Below are 13803 nucleotides of genomic sequence, written 5' to 3'. Positions count from 1 at the left end.
CTACTAGTTGTTTTTAGCCTGAAGACGCATTCTTCAGGATAGCTCAGCTAAGAGCTTCCCTGCGCAGTGTCCTTAAGTCATTGATCACAGGTTGAATATAATGGCTGTTCTGCCTATTGGAAATAGTATTGTGTTATTTAATAAGCCTCTCTATCGTGCCCCAAACCCAATATGCCATTCAGAAAAATACCATTGCATTAGTACACTGTATATCATAACGTATCTCAAAATAGAATCATCACCTTACCTATCGTGCTGAAGTACCAGGTGTAATTTCTGACCTGGCGGTGATACCCTATAGATGGCATACAAAGTGCACTCACCCCAATCACCCTTTCTCCACCCCTCTCAATAGAGACACCTGAGTCATGTTTGGTTTTCACAGTGTGTACATTTTTATTAAGTTACAGTTCAGGCCAATTACTCCATTGGCCTCTTTTATTTATTGTAAACTCTTTAAAATACTTGATTATCAACATCACAGTATTCAAATACTCACGCATATATACATAATCATTCTATTCACAGCCCGTTCTCCAAGGGGCCTTTGCTTGACCTTCGGGCTGTGCCAGCAGGCCACAACCAAGATAGCCTGCTCTCCTTAAGTTAACTGCCCTCTGGTCAACAAAGCCGCAGGTAAATAATCTGCCACCACTTGTGGCAACCAATGGCTTCCAGGGTAGGGCTAGAGAATCCAGGGCCACCAGCAGGTCAGCCCCAAATCCCCCGCCAGCCCGGAGCCCATGATGATTTTTAAGACCTGTTCTGGGGTAAAAAATGGCACTGATCAAAGGAGTCCCTGTGATACCTCTTGTCCAGGACCCCGCCTAAACTGAAGCCCTTATTCAGGGATGGGAGGGTGGGTGACTCCTTACGCGACGTCCGACTCCGGGAGGTAACATGGACAAAAGAGGGGGCGTATTCTGAGTCACTGGCTTTTCAAGCCTCGCGCTCTTGGACTGCTTCCGGGTCACCCAGACCCTACCCTGACGCACTTCCTGTTTCCCTACTGATATCCCTTTCCGTGTCGCGCGACCCGGAAGGGACCCCTACACTGTGCGGCCCTTTGGCTGCCACTAACGGCGCCACGCCCCCTATGTGGGGTGGCGCCCTGCATAGATGGCATACAAAGTGCACTCACCCCAATCACCCTTTCTCCACCCCTCTCAATAGAGACACCTGAGTCATGTTTGGTTTTCACAGTGTGTACATTTTTATTAAGTTACAGTTCAGGCCAATTACTCCATTGGCCTCTTTTATTTATTGTAAACTCTTTAAAATACTTGTTTATCAACATCGCAGTATTCAAATACTCACACATATATACATAATCATTCTATTTACAGCCCGTTCTCCAAGGGGCCTTTGCTTGACCTTCGGGCTGTGCCAGCAGGCCACAACCAAGATAGCCTGCTCTCCTTAAGTTAACCGCCCTCCGGTCAACAGAGCCGCAGGTAAATAATCTGCCACCACTTGTGGCAACCAAAGGCTTCCAGGGTAGGGCTAGAGAATCCAGGGCCACCAGCAGGTCAGCCCCAAATCTCCCACCAGCCCGGAGCCCATGATGATTTTTAAGACCTGTTCTGGGGTAAAAAATGGCACTGACCAAAGGAGTCCCTGTGATACCTCTTGTCCAGGATCCCGCCACAGGGCGAGGCGCTTACTGGCGGACTCGACCTCCCCCCCTGCGCTCAAGAACTTCCGCGATGGCCCCTAGCCCGGTTTGTATGAAAAGCTTAGTACCTGCCTCCGATAGGTGCACTCCGTCCGCAGTTTATAATTCCGATCTTGACGTTTGTAATAACTTGTGCCTTATGGATACGGATGCTTGATTTCTTGAGGATGTCCGCCACTGACTGATTCAACCTTTTCACTGACTTATTCTCCGCCTTTGGAGGCGCGCCCCGTGCCCATACCTGCCTCCGAATTACTTCGGACCATAGCAAGATCGCATTCGGCAACATATTCCTGATTGCTGCTAAAACAGTGAACAATAACTCTTTTACGTGGGAAACATCCTTTACCAAACAACTTTTACCACGCAGTGCTTTTACAACGCAGGTTTTACAACAAAAACCATTACAATGCATTGCACTGGGGGGCGCTCTAGGATAAGTAATAGTTTAATTTACTATCCAACACCTTCCCTACTATCCACGGGGACTGGAGTTGGAATAGTAAATTAAACTATTCACTATCCAGCACCCCCCAAAGCAATGCGTTGTAATGGCTTGCGTTGTAAAACTTGCGTTGTAACAGCATGCATGGTAAAAGCATGCGTTGTAACAACGTACATCCATTTTACGCCCCTCCTTCCCGTCGGGATCATGTCATTGCCTCCAGAATGTAGCACTAATAGGTCGGGGGTGGGCATGCCTCTGCTCATGGCCGCCCGCAAATCATTCGGGGAGTCGGCTAAATGTTGTCCACCTATCCCCACTCAATGATGATCAAATCCTTGTGCCTCCCGCACTTTTCCCTTGTGCAATTTCATGAAGAGCAGCCCCGCCCTGCGAATGAAAGAGTGGCTGCACCAGCATATTTGGAGTCTTTGAAACGTGGTACCTAGGGCAAATTTGAGAGGGAAAACAGTCAACACTACCTGAGTACGATAGGGGAGGCATGCTGCGACACTCAAACTAATTGCGGGCGAACGTAACGCTCATAACACGCTGACTTCCAACGGCCAAATCTCTTAATAGTTTCTTCTGGGAGCCCCAGGCCTCCCGCTGTAGTTGCTGCCTGGATACGGAATGACTGGGATGTGAAATCTGTTGAATCTACACCCAGTCTTGTCAATGCCAGCTTGAACACCCTTGTGAACTGAAATCTGGTGAGGGGTAAACCGTCTCTATGCAACAGAACTCTGTTGTCGCCACTTTGTGGCCTGTTTCGCAAAAATGCCCTTGTTAATCTCACCGGACAGTATGTCACCCCGTCTACCATGCCTAATTGCAACCATATACCTTTACCCAATGGGTCTGTCTTTGATCTCCAGACCCTGACTCTCAGGACGTCCCCTGCTACAATCAAGTCTTCGCACCGTATGCCCCTTCCCTATCCGCCTTAGAGGCAGGGAGCAATTCAGAAATCCTGAGAACTCCACAAAAAGCAAGAACGTACGCTACTCTGAATAACTGAGTTTCGTATGGGGAGATGCAAATCTTGGGCAGAGTCTCCAGGATATTTACCAACCAGCTCATGTCTATAGGTCTAATTGAATCCTTCGCCCCCGGGGTTAGACGTTCCCATCCTTTCACAGCTCTCCTCACTCTCTGATCCTTTGTTGGGTCTCCCACCCCCCCTAAACCATCATAGAATGCCATTGCCGACAGTTGTCTTTTCATCATGGCTACTGATTTCCCGCTAGCCCTCTAATGCACTATAACGCCCAAGACGCTCAAGGGTGAAAATGACTCAACTAAACCCGCCCCTTTTAAGTAGTCTTGGTATAACTGCCAAGACCTCTCATACATACTCTTGGTCTTGGGGGCCAGGGATGCTGTTATCAACTCAGGGGCTGCGGGGCACCAAGCTTCCATAGCCCCGCCGGGAAGTTCTTCATCTCTCTGTCTGCTTGCGGCCAGTGTGTGCGGAATTCTGCCAACTTAAAACGGGACAAGGCGTCAGCGGCATGATTGTCGATCCCAGGAACATGCCTAGCAGTAAAATATACATTGCAACGCAGACATTGCAGCACTAGTTCTTTCAACAGACGCAGCACCCAAGTGCAAGTTGCTCTCTGGTTGTTAATTGCCATCACCACTGACATGCTGTCCGACCAGAAAACAATGTGCCTGTTTGCGAGCATATCTCCCCACAAGTGCAATGCCACAACTATGGGAAACAGTTCTAAGAAGGTAACATTGCGTGTCAAACCATGTCGTGCCCATTCCTCTGGCCAATGCTGCATGCACCACTTGTGACCCAAGACTGCCCCAAAGCCTATGCTGCCTGCTGCATCTGTGAGTAATTCTAGCTCAGCATTAGAGGAACTCGGCCTTCGCCATATCACGGACCCATTAAAGTTCTCTAGGAAGTCCTTCCAAATGTTCAAGTCATTCCTCACCTCTGCAGACAGCCTGACTCTATGGTGTTTTGCACGAAGTCCTGACATTGCCCTTGCTATGCTCCTAGAGAAGGCCCTGCCCATCGGTATGACTCTCAAGGCGAAGTTCAATTGTCCTACCAAGACTTGCAGCTGGTGTAATCTGACCTTCCTTGACCCCAAACAGGCGTCAATTGCAGCCTTAAAGTCAGACACCTTCGACCTGGGGAGCCTACATACCCCTTCTCTAGTATCAATTTTGATGCCTAGGAATGTTAAGCAGTAGTTGGCCCTTCCCTCTTCTCTGCTGCCAGTGGTACCCCCAGGGCTTTTGCCAGGTGCATGACTGCGAGCCCTGAGGTCCCAGGAACAAAAATTCGTCTAGGTAGTGTACCACCGCATGGGATTTGTCTGTAGTAAGGAATTGTTCCACTGCCCATTCTAAAAACCTGGCAAAAGACTCAAATACCGCGCAAGCGGTTGTACAGCCCATAGGCATGCAAAGGTCAATGAAATAATCTCCTCTGAAGGTGAAACCTAGGAACTTGGTATCCGCTGGGTGCACTGGCAGGAGCCTAAATGCCGCCCCGATATCGAACTTGGCCATTAAGGCCCCTTCCTCCATGTCCTGTAACTTTTGGATTGCAGTGTCAAACGTTGTATAACGCATTGTGCATAGTTCTGCATCAAGCTTGTCATTGACGGATAGACCTGGGGGGCTTGACAAATTATGTATCAGGCGGAACTTCCCTTTCTCTTTTTTAGGTACTAACCCCAGAGGAGAGCAAACCAGATCAGGCTTTGGCAATTGTCTGAAGGGACCCGCCACCCTTCCCAAGGCAACTTCTTTCCTTATTTTCTTTTCTGCTGCTTCCATGTTCTGCAGGACTGAGCTTTGATTGCGCGGGGGGACATTGGTGGGGGTGGCTGATGACGGTATATGGAAACCAGACATAAAACCATTGTGTAGAAACTGAGCATCTTGTAACTTGTCGTACTTGCTGAGGAGGTGTGTTAGCACGTGTGTCTTAATGGGTGTTGGCAGATCTCTCGGATGTTTGAGGGGGCCGCCCTTTAGCTGCAGCATGGGCCGGCTGCTCCCTTGGTCTCCCTGACTTCTTAAAGCATTTGACCTCTGGGTGGGACGGACCCCCACAGAAGGAGCAGCAATGCTTGTATCTGCACGAAGTCCCTCTGGTGCACTCATTTTTGTTATACAGCCAGCAGGCCTGCTTTTTATCTCATGCCCCCCTGTTGCTCCGAAAGGACTGATTGTGAGAAGGGTAACTAGTCTTGGTCACAGGCACCGTGGAATAAAACACTGCGTGCCATACATTAATCTCTTGTTGGTCCCATGCTATCTCTGGGTGTACTGCCTTCATTTGCCTGAACTTGGTGTCATATTGTAACCACCCTGTGCCTGGGAACTCAGAGGCCACCCCATGTATCAAAGATATGTAACTGATCAGCTGAGGAGCCACTGCGGGGTACCTCTCTGCCATGATGGCCGCATAAATGGCGAACCCTGTAATCCAATTCTTTATTGACCAGTCAACCCATACCTTCTTCTGTTTATACTCGCCTTCTTTGCCTACCCTAGCCTTACCTGGAACCACACCGGCATTGACGAGATCGAATACGTCAATATACTCTCCCTTTAATATCTTTTCTTTGGTGTCTGAGGGTACATGCCATGTGATCCCCGCAGAGGGCAATAGAGCCAAGGAGGAGGAACCGTAAATAATTAAAGGGCTGTAAGCTAATGACGGCTGCCCTGCCGCCGCCGGCCCTGTTACTCCTTGAGCCTGATTACCTGATGGCCCTTGCAAATTTGCGCCGGTGTTTGTTTGCCCCTGCGTGGACAACGTTACTACATTTGGGGATGGTCCCATAACCACCGGCCCCCCGTAAGCTGTGGAGGGCACCATTGCGCTCGCAGGGCAATTACTAATTGCCTGCCCGTGTGACGTTGTCGCTAATACACCTGGGGATTGCGCTACCCCCCCTGAATGCACCCAGACTTGTGCTATTCCGCTACCTGAATGTGTGACCTGTGGTAAATATTTTACCGTATACGAGTTTGCCAGATAATTTCAGAAACTTTAAAGAAAATAGCTCAATCAAATGAGAGGCAGAGTCCGTGGTGTCTGAGTCATAAGGGCTTTAATCATAAAGAATGACTAAATGACTCGAGTCAATGGAGATCTAGTCCATCAATACAAGGGTTCGGGTATGCAATGATGGCAGGAAAAGATGTCAACGATTTATTCACAGTACATGACATATATAGTAGAATGACACAATAGCATTGAATACAGTAGGCGTGACAAGTGAAATGTATATGATAAGAACACATGTGCGTAGCAAAAAGGCGTGTACATGGGTGTGCACAGAGGCGTGAACTAGAAACGTCACAGAAAAGTGTCATAAGTGGGTGGATGCTTGGAGAATTCTTGCAGAGTCAGCTGAAACCTATGGCCTTGATGCGCGCGCAGCTAATATGACGTGTGGTTGACGTGCAACGGGAGGAAGCTAAGAGTCTGACTTTTAACACTGGTAGAAGAGACAGAAGTCTGGCATGTCGGATCGACCTGTCCCTAAACATATCTGATATCTAGTATTTGGAGGATGTTTAATCTAGAGGAAAAGGTCTCTTGGGCAGAGGCTACTCTATACTGAATGATAGTGCGTGCATAGGTGTCTGCATGTCTACGTGCGGATGCTCAAAGCCAGGGGCCCTACTATGGTAACGGGAACTGTAAATTACTTGCACGAAGACAGGGAGACTTGCTCTTTGCTCTGCAGCCGGGGATATGTTTACCTACATCACTAGACAGGAATGTGTTTTTGAGGAGCTGAGCTGGCTACGCTGATAACTCGAAGGCAAAATACTGTTTTTGGCAGGCAGACCAGGCCGAGCCGGGCACCGCTCGGTTGGCAGGAAGTAAGGCAGAGGTCAGGGATGCATCTCCATGCTGCAGCTTTCAGAGGCAGAGGCAGAAGTGACTTGAAGACAGAAATCAGGGCCTAGCTCGGCAGAGCCAGGAAAACGTAAAAGTGCACCATATAAAGACGGTGGCACGGCATACTTAGGAACGGAATTATCAATCCATTCATGGTGGATCTGATAGAGGACATGTTAACGTTGGACGCAAATGTATTTGCGTCTTCAGATTCAGTTGTGGAGGGAAATTACATGTACTTGAAGTACGTACATGGAGCCGTTGGGGTCTACGTTAGGGGACACAATTGACCATAAAAATTCCAATTACCTCATTCCCTCCTTGTCCCCTACGGACCCTTCATGATATGTCTATTTTCATGAGACCATCAATCTGTTCATATAACATCATTTGCTCTTCTTTCTTTCTTCTGGAATGGGAATGTGCACTTGAATGGGGAACACAAGCTGTGGCGCACAAGCCGCAAATCGCTGGCCCACATTGTAAACATAGGCAACAACTGAATACTATGGCCAATATGATTCCTAGGAATGACAGTAGTTTCCATCCCCAGGCTGTTACTACACTCCAGAGCCAACCGGACCAAGTCCAGGAGCCTGGATTCTGGTGTATCAGATGAGCAATCTCGTGAAGTCGGGTAATGGCTTTATAGACTGATGGCGCATTATTTGGAATAAATACGCAGCAACTGGATCCGATGACTCTACAAGCCCCGCCCCTATCGGCCAGGATGACGTCAAGGACAAGGCGGTTCTGAAGAACAACAAGTCTCATAGCAGACTGTTCCTCTGTTAAGTTGCCCAAAGCTGAAGTAATCTCATTCACTACTGCTTCGAGTATTCTGGTTAATTTGCGTATCAGTTTACTATTGGAGACAGTTCCTAGATAGGGAAAGAATCCTTTATTGAAATCTGTATATTGTTCCCATGTAGTTTCAGTCTGATCAACTATTGGGAGGTCTCTTTTGTGTCTAACAATATTAAGGCGGGAATTCCTGTGATAGTCAGATGGGGCTAGGAATACTGGTGGTAATAAGAATGCAATGAAACAGGTACCATCCCAGTCTGGAGGCAAACGGACATAAGCTGTCTGACCACATATAAAATAGGAATGTCGGGAAGCTTTCAATGTAGACTTGCCTTGATCACTGAATTCGACCACAGTAGTACAGTCACTGTGACCTAGATGTACTGAACCATTCTTTCTGACACATAATACACCTTTCGCTGGTAGAACTGATATGGATGGCAAGTCTGAACTGGTTTCTGACTGAACATTTAGAATCATGAGGTTAAGTGTAAAATTGCCTAATCCATACACTTCGTTTTCTAGATCGGTCCCTGTCATTTGTGGAAGACCTTCTTCGTTCGGGAAACATGCTTTGTTCATGACGGTGTTCAGATTTCCCCATATCCAATTTCCTTGGGAAACCTTAGAGTCAGTGTCTATAGAAGATATTAAACTAAACCAGGCACCACAGGAACCATTATGTGTAAACGGGTAAGGAAAGAGAGGCAGAGCTCCCTTGTAGTTCTGGTAGGGAGGGAGTCGGCCACATATCCAACAATTAGTGGCATTGTTGATCTGGTGAGAATGGTGTAACATACGAATGAATGTATTGTTGCGCAGCGCAAGTCGATAAGACAATTCGTGTGGGGGTAGAGCACTAAACGTGTGTTCTGCAGTGTTATTAGAAAAATGTGCAAGAGGAAAATACATATAAAGCATCCAACTTAAAGCAATAATCGTAAGACTCAGAAAAAACATAATAAGTAATGTGCAGATACATCTGCTCCGGAGACTTTTACAATATTTTCGTTTCTTGGTCTCCTGTCTATCTCTCTCTCTATTTGGGTCTAACTTGTACATTGTCAGAACTGCCTAACCGCTTCACCCAGGGGGGGACTTAAACAATTAAACTGTCTGACTTACTAGACCTCAGTTTCTGGCGATACTCCTCTTGGGGAGTTCTCTCTAGAAGGGGAAGTTTGGTATCAGTCACTGGGACGTGGGAGTTCTGGGATTCAGAGTTTGGCGGAAGTCCATAATGTCTTTTCACGTGACTCGAGTGGAGCCAGCCCTTACGGCCCTCCAATTTGACGGCAGTCCTTGTAGTTAACAGAACAATTTTCGGCTCCTTCCAGCGGGGCTCCAGCGGACTCTTCCGGTCGAAGTTGCGGATGTATACGAGGTCACCAGGGACGATCTTGTGTGGCTTCACCTCGGTGTTGTCTGGGAAGGCTGCCGCGACCTGTGAACGACATGATTGTAGTGCAGACATCAAGGAAGCAAGGTAATCTGTCAGCATAGTACTATCAATATCAGTAATCTTTCGCGGCAGAGGCGTCCCCCACATATTAGGAGGTCTACCGAAGACCACCTCATACGGGGATAGCCCTGTCCTAGAGTGAGCTACCATTCTCATATAAAAAAGTGCAACTGGCAGTGCTACTATCCAATCTACTCCCTTCTCTTTACACACTTTTGCAAGGCGAGTTTTCAGAGTCTGATTGTGCCGCTCCACGAGACCTGCTGCCTCTGGATGCCGGACACAGTGAAACTTCCACTGGTAACCCAATAGAAGAGAGACCTGCTTCATGAGTTCGGATGAGAATGGCTGACCGTTATCTGAATACACGACACGGGGCAAACCGTATCGAGGGAAAAACTCACGAACCAACTGCCTGGCAGTGGTCGGGGCAGTGTAATCTGGGACGGGATATGCTTCTGTCCATCGGGATAAGGCACAGACAACTACAAGGACATACTTAAATCCTCGGCATCTGTCCATCTGGATATAATCCATCTGGAGGACTTCAAAAGGATAATCGGGAGGATGAAATCCACCTTGCTCTACGGGAATCCCTTTTCCTGGATTGAACTGACAACAGATCATGCAGGTACGCACTTTCTGTTTCGCTGCTGCTCGTAAATGCTTGTTGAACCAAAGATTCTGTACACTATCTAACATGGCTTTTTCTCCTAAATGTGCCGGACTATGTGCTGTGTTAATGATAACCTGAACCATAGAGTCGGGGAGAAACCATGTGGTCTTTCCCTTCGTCATCCATCCCTGATCTGTCTGGACCCCTCCTTGTTCAGCCCATTTCTTTATTTCATCTGGAGTGGCATGTGTCTGTATGTCGATGACATCTTGTGTGGGGTCCCTGACTGTCATGCAATGTGTCTGTGATGTTACATCTGTCTTGGTCATGTCCGTCGTTTGAGTATGAGTCAGTGCTGTATGTTTCGCTATTCGATCTGCAAAATCGTTGCCCTGAGAAATCTTGTCTGTGACTTTCGTATGTGCCTTGCACTTCATGATAGCTATAGCTGTAGGCAAATGTATTGCTTCTAATAGGGCTTGAATTAGGGGACCATGCTGTATCTTGGCTCCATGAGAGGTCAAGAAACCTCTTTCTTGCCAGAGTACACCGAAGTCGTGAACGACTCCGAATGCATAACGTGAATCTGTGTATATATTTACTTTCTGGTTCCTGGCTCGTATACAGGCTTGGGTCAGAGCGATGAGCTCTGCTGCTTGGGCTGACAGGGTGTCAATGCGATGTGTTTCTATGACATCAGTTTCAGTGGTCACTGCATACGCGGCCACTAACTCTCCTGTACTCGTTCTTAAACATGAACCATCCACATAGAGTGTCAGGTCTGGATCGGGTAATGCGACATCTGTCAAGTCTTGTCTGGGTTTCGTAACTGTGTTAACTACCTCCACGCAGTCATGTGGAGTAGGATCTGTGGTGCTTGATGGTAAAAGTGTAGCAGGATTCAGTGTATTACAGCGTCTGATTTCTATGTGTGGCTGGAATAACGTCAATTCATAACCTGTCAGTCGTGCTATAGTCAAGTGTTGAGTCTGTGTTCTGTTTAAAAGAACCTCTACAGAATGTGGAACTTGTACTATCAATTGATGTCCTAATACAATGGAGTCGCTTTGTCTGATTGCTAGAGCTGTAGCTGCAACTGACTTTAAACACGCAGGCAAGGCCTGTGCTACTGGATCCAATGTGCTCGAAAAATAAGCACACGGTCTGTGTTTGTCAGCTTGTAACTGAGTGAGAACCGACAATGCTGTGCCATCGCGTTCTGTAACAAAAAGTGTAAAAGGTTTGGTGTAACATGGTGTCGCTAAAACTGGTGCTTGACATAAGGCTTTCTTTAATTCGTCAAAAGCTTGTGTATGTTCCTGAGTCCATGGGAGAACAGTCGAAGACGCTGCCTCCTGTGTTGTCAACTGTATGAGTGGTTTAGCTAGAAATGCATATTGTGGAATCCATTGTCTGCAATAAGAAGTGAGTCCAATAAAGGCTCGTACTTCTTTCTGTGTCTTGGGTTGCGGAAGATGTGCAATTAACTGAATTCGTTCAGGTGTCAGCTGCCTACCCCACTTGGTCAGCAAGTGCCCAAGGTACACCACTTGCTGAGCACAGAATTGTAGCTTCGAAGGAGACACCTTGTGTCCCTTGTCCGCCAGGAAAAGTAAAACTGTCAGTGATGCTTGTTCACATTCTGGTTCACTACGGGCAGTGATCAATAGATCATCGACGTACTGAAGAAGGGCAGTGTTGGCAGGCATGTGAATACTGTCAAGTTGTCGTTTTAATGCTTGGCTGTAGATACTGGGACTTTCTGTGAATCCTTGAGGTGCGCGTGCAAATTTGAAGCGTGCAAATTTGAAGCTTCGGCCATTTAAACAGAATCCGAAAAGATATTGGCTTTCCGGATCAATGGGGACACTAAAAAAGGCGTTCTTGAGGTCAATTACAGTAAAGAACGTTGCTTCGGAATCAATAGCAGTCAATAGGGATGAAATGTCTGGGACCACGGGATATTGTGGTACAATGCATTTATTCAATTCTCGTAAATCGATAACTAGTCGATAAACTGGAGGTGCATTTGGATCAGTACGTTTAAGAATTGGAATGATAGGGGAATTACAAACATTTGAGTCGGTTTCTACAACCACTCCTTGTGCAATGAGCTCGTCAATGATTTTCAGTAAAGCCACTACAGCATCTGGCGGTAACTTGTATTGTCGAACGCGTGGTAGTACTACTCCTGGCTTGAGTGTGACACGATATGGAGTAATGTGCATACAACCTACATCAGTGGGGCCTTGTGCCCATAAATGTGCAGGAACATTCTGTAACCTGGGGTCAAAATCTCTCAATACATAATGTCCCTTAAAATCACGAAGGAACAACCTTACTCCTTCCGGAGAACAACAAATCACAGCTCCTAGAGCTTTCAGGGTCTTTATGCCAAGCAAGTTTTCTGGGCATGATTTCGTGAGGGGTAAATCTGTAGTGCGGGACAATGGGCCAACTGCAAGGGGAACAGGTTTCGATACTTCATTAACAATAGGCTTTCCTGAAAAACCAAGGGAAACATTCTGTGAGCCTGAGAGGGGTGCCCCTGGAACCTCGTTGTGACTGATGGTTGTCCTGCTTGCCCCTGTGTCAATTAGAAATTTTCTATCCTTCCCTAATACCTGACTGTGTACATAAGGGCCTTCTTGATCTACAGGAACCTCGATAAGGGGCAAGCCAACCTCCCTCTCTAGGCTGTTTCATGTGTATTGCTGGTAATCGGGGTAATCAGATTGCGCATACTGGTACATCTGCTGTGTGACATGTTGTGTTGCGGCAATGGGTTGTGGCTGCGGTACTGCTACGGCCTGTTGTGGAACCTGCATAGGCTGGATATTCTGTGGAACGTGTTGTTGGACCTGGTCCTGTCTAGGAGGACGCGGTCTCTCTTTAGTTTTACCTGTAGCTATGTTGTGTTTCAGAACTGCACAATCGTTTACATAGTGACCTGGCTGTTTACAATAGTTGCATATCCCTTTAACAGGAACTGTTGAATTTGAATTATTGGATTGTGTCGTACCCCTTTTATGACCGTCAGCTGGAACTGACTGAGCAACTAGTACTTTCATTTTTGTGTCTTTCATACGTCTCTGTTCGTGATCATGTTCTTCTCTAATTCTGTTCTGGTGGTACTGTAACATTTGTAACATTTGGGAAGGCGAATTAGCTTGCCATGTGCTCTCGACTTTCAGTACACGGTTCTTAACCTGGGGCAATGAATTCTCGACTAATTTGGATACAAAAAGGTGTGGGTATGACTCGCTACTTGTTTTCAGGCCACTATTAATAATAAAACATTTCTCAAATCGGGAATAAAAATCACTAGTGTCTTCGTCAGGTTTCTGTTTGCAGGCTGAGATTGCATCCCAGTCCTCCTTTTTAGTCGCTAACAATCTTGGCAAAACCTGTACTAACAATCCTGGTAATGCTTTAGTTTTCTCCCCAAGACCTACACCTGGGGTTCGACCAGTCTCTTCAGCTTCTAATGCAGTCCAATCAATCTTTTTGTCTCCCACCTCCCATTCTTTTTCTTTGAGTTTTTCGTAAATACCGGCAGGCAATAACACTTTCAATATTTTCATAATGTCGGGATAGGTATAATCTCCCATGAGTAACATGTCTTTTATTTCACGATGGAAACCTGCAGGGTCTTTATCATGACTGGGCGCTATTTTCTTCATTTCTAATAATTCCATTTTAGTTATAGGCGTGTATACAAACACGCGTTCTAGGGTATCATTGGCTTTCCTGACTGGATGTACTTCTCGTAAAGGATTCTGTTTGTCAAAGTGATATGGTTGCCTGACTGGGGGTGGAACGGAAACAAGATGGGGAGTCAAGAAAGTTCTATATTTGTGACGTTGTTCTAAAATTGTTTCAATTAGATCGGTACCTAGACCTCTCC

This window comes from Lissotriton vulgaris, chromosome 10 (genome assembly GCF_964263255.1).
Source record: "Lissotriton vulgaris chromosome 10, aLisVul1.2, whole genome shotgun sequence".
In the NCBI taxonomy this organism is placed as follows: Eukaryota; Metazoa; Chordata; class Amphibia; order Caudata; family Salamandridae; genus Lissotriton; species Lissotriton vulgaris.
The sequence above is the reverse complement of the archived record's forward strand: the minus strand, read 5'-3'. Positions refer to the sequence as shown.